Raw genomic sequence first — 3,688 nt, forward strand, 5'->3', positions numbered from 1 at the left:
TGTTGAATTAAAATACTAATGTTTGTGTTACCAATATAAAATATAAAGGTAGAACTAAAATGGTAATTCCAATTGTTTTGAAATATGACTTCTATAATCCTTGTGTACTTGTCTGGGGTTTCTGGGAATGCTAGTCCAGATCATCTGAAGAACAAAATTTGAGAGTTTATTTTGCAAGGCTTAATTGAAGAAGAGAGGTAAAGCAAGGTACCTCCTTAGAAGTTTTAAATTACAATTCTACTATCTTTTGCTGTTGGCACTGCTGGTTGTAGCAGGAGGAGCTGGAATCCACAACATCCAGAAGCACTATATTACTTAAACCAGATGCATAGGTATCTCACTGTTGTATTTGGGTTAATCAAACACTTCCTTTCCCGCAATGTGTCAGTGTTCAGGCTTAGAAGTGTCACTACACACCTAGTAATTCTTGTTGGTATAAATCTCATAGAGTGACTACTTCATAATATATAAAACCATGAAATATGGTCCCTTGTTTTGGAAAAGGTTGCTGGCTAACCTGCTGTCTTTGAAAATTTTATGCAGAAGCCTCCAGTGAAAGTGGTTGAAAAGGTTTACAAACAATTCACAGTCTCTATAGAAATTAATGTAGCTTTTATGTAAGAAATTCATTTGTGAGCTATCAAAGTAACAATTTTGAATAGCCTCTTATAACTTGGAGAAGTAGCTCATAGAGGGCAATTCACACACTTCAAATGTAGCTATTTTCTATATTGCCCCATACAAATGAAACTGATAGAGATGTTAACCAACAAGCTTTCTGACACTTAGCTTCTACTAAAATCAAAATTATTTTGTTTTTCCACTAGTCCTACATTATACTGAAAATGTATTTACTGGTGGAACAGATTCTATGGCATTTTGACTTCTTGTTTAGCATTACCTCAGCCTTTGTAACTACTACTGTACAATTCAGCTCATTTATTTTATTGAGGTCACTTCTTAAAAAAATAGATGCAAAGGTTTTTGAAACTTTCTTGGGATGTGGATTAAATCAAATATAGGTAATCTGACTTAAATTATCACTGCTAGCATACTGTGCTAAAAATAAATATAATGCAACTCATTCAGTCCCATTGGCATGATACAATGCATAATTGGAAAACTATATTTTGAGTATCACCATCACAAGTTATCAACATTCCAAAACTACGTCTAGTCCCCCAAAAATTGCCTATCCATACTGTATACTGAAAATCTATTCCAGCCTTCCCCATTCTCCAGATGGAGTGGGACAGAACTCATATCCCAAACAAGCATAACATCAATTATCTTTGCTGGGGAGGATAGGTGTTATTGTCTACCATATCTGCAAGTCCATGGCAGTTCAAAAAAGTATTATTTAAAGCAGTTTCTTTTGTATCTGCAAAACAATCTCTTCCCCTTTTGTGACATATTTTAAATTATTTACCTTTTTGTGGCAAATTCTGAGACGTCGTGCTGGAGCACAAAAGGGCAGTGGAACTTGAGGTTTTCTCCTTTGAAACTTGTTGCTGACTTTCTTCTGATGGTCTGCTTTCCTATGTCCATCCCCCCCAAAACCCCACATGCATGAGAATTGAGAAATTGCATTTCTTGGCAAATTTATGCTCAAATTCAGATAATGAAATCTAACAGCAGCCTTCCTGGTGCTTAGGAAGGAATTGCCCACAGGGAGTTGCTAATCGAAAATATTACAATGACAATTTTGATTGCCTATTTGTAGTTGCTCTCTTTAAACCTTTTGGCCTCTGCCCAGGTCTGCCGGGCTTCATGCCGTATCTGATTCCTTTAATTTAAAAATGAAAATCTGGGATGCTGTAAATAAAACATCTCACATAAAATGGGGCAATGGTGAAGATCCAATATTGTGAAGAGAGTGGAGAGGTAGATAAGATAGTGAACAACCTCAATCAATTGGCTTCCTACTAAATGACATTTTGAAAAGTTATTTATGAGAGCTATTTATGAAGATACAATCAATCCTGCAGGTTAATAATGCTACTCAAATGCACAAATTCAAGTGTAACTTTTTTTAAGCTGCCCATTTTTGATAAGGTTGCTTGATATTGAAATGGTACATACGTATCTCCTAGCCTGCCTTTTGGCTCCTCCACTCTTTCCCATCTCTTTAAAGCCTGTTCTCAGTTCCTCACCTCTGTTGTTGCTGGTTAATTTAATCTATATTTTCTCCTTTATTTTTATAGATCATTTTATAAGAACAGATACTACTTTTTCTGAAATTATTCTGTTTTCTGCATCCTGTGTATTTCATTATTCTTCCTTTCTCTGGTCTAATTTCTTTACCATATGGTTTCTGATTATGTTTTTCTCTCCTTTAGTGCCTGGCACCCAACTTTTTTTAAGCCCTTCTTCCTTCAGGTTAAACACCTGGTGCTTTCCCAGCCCACATCCAAAAATGCCAGGAAAACAAAATGCCAGGTCTACTATGAGCAAAGCACATGTACTTTGCTTTGGAGAGAGAAGTCTTGTCACATCCCTAGAATCACAAGATAAGTCTCTTAAAACCCTGGCGTGGCTGGGCCCTTCAACACCAACGCAGTCAGGAACAAATACTAGCGTAAGTCAGAAGACAGGTTGACCCAAGTCTTTCCCTACTTACACCTAACCAAGATGCAAATATATCCCAGTATTTTCTACCACATTCACACTGTCTTAGTTTCATCCATTGCCTCACTCATCTGTATAACTACTAAAGTATTTCTTTCTTATCCTCACCAGGGTAGTGTTAAGGTATATAAAACTAGTAAGGCTTTCTCACTATCTGAGTAATGATGGTGACAGTAAACAAAGCAATAGAGATAGAAGGAATTTGCAGGGGGTTACAAATGTCAGGCTAGTTTTGTTTTATGCCACCCAAAGAGACTTCGAAAACATCAACTCAGCATAGTATTCTGGGATGGGGGAGGGGAGGTCTAGTGAACAAATCTCATTAGTCAAAACAGTTTATGCAGATATTTTGTCTTTTTTTGGTAAGCCTACTTTATGACAGCATAGGTGATAAGAAAAGATAGGGAAGCTGTTATTTTCTGGATCTCAAAGTCAGAGGATTACAAAACGCAGTAAAAGCCTGGATCAGAAATGCCCATTCTTAAGACAGGGCAATTTCCATGGAGACCCTCCTGCTTAGGTTTGTTCCGCTTTAAAGATAAAGAAATGCATTATGATTCATCGCCTATCTTAGCGCCTTCCAGAACTTATCCTAAAAACTTCGAGAGTTTGTAGATCACCACCTTTAAAAACAGGCCTCCAATGACCAGGAAGTTATTCGACCCCTCCATTTTACTAGCGTCCATCTAATCCTCCTGGCCGCCGCCCCAACCTCCCCCCGCAACCCCACTTCGGCGGTAGCTGCCCCTTTATCTGTGCAGGACTTTCCCCCACTCCGACCACCTGCATCAGCCGCAGCCGGTGCTCCATTATTATCTGCTTGCGGCGCGCTTCCCAATGGTAGGCAGCCATTCTACAATGTGTTATTCTGAAGCTTGGCGAGAAGAAACCACACGACCTTGGTCGCAGTGACAGAGGGTTTCACGGTCAGGTGAAAACTCACAATGCTCTGATGCTGGGCAACTCAAGAGACGCCAGCCGCTCCTTCCTGCACGTAACACAATTGGCCACCAGAGAGCAGCGAAAACAAAGAGCCCGATATTTCTTGTACTTTAAAGCG

The sequence above is a fragment of the Natrix helvetica genome (genome assembly GCF_964273705.1).
Source record: "Natrix helvetica genome assembly, chromosome: Z".
In the NCBI taxonomy this organism is placed as follows: Eukaryota; Metazoa; Chordata; class Lepidosauria; order Squamata; family Natricidae; genus Natrix; species Natrix helvetica.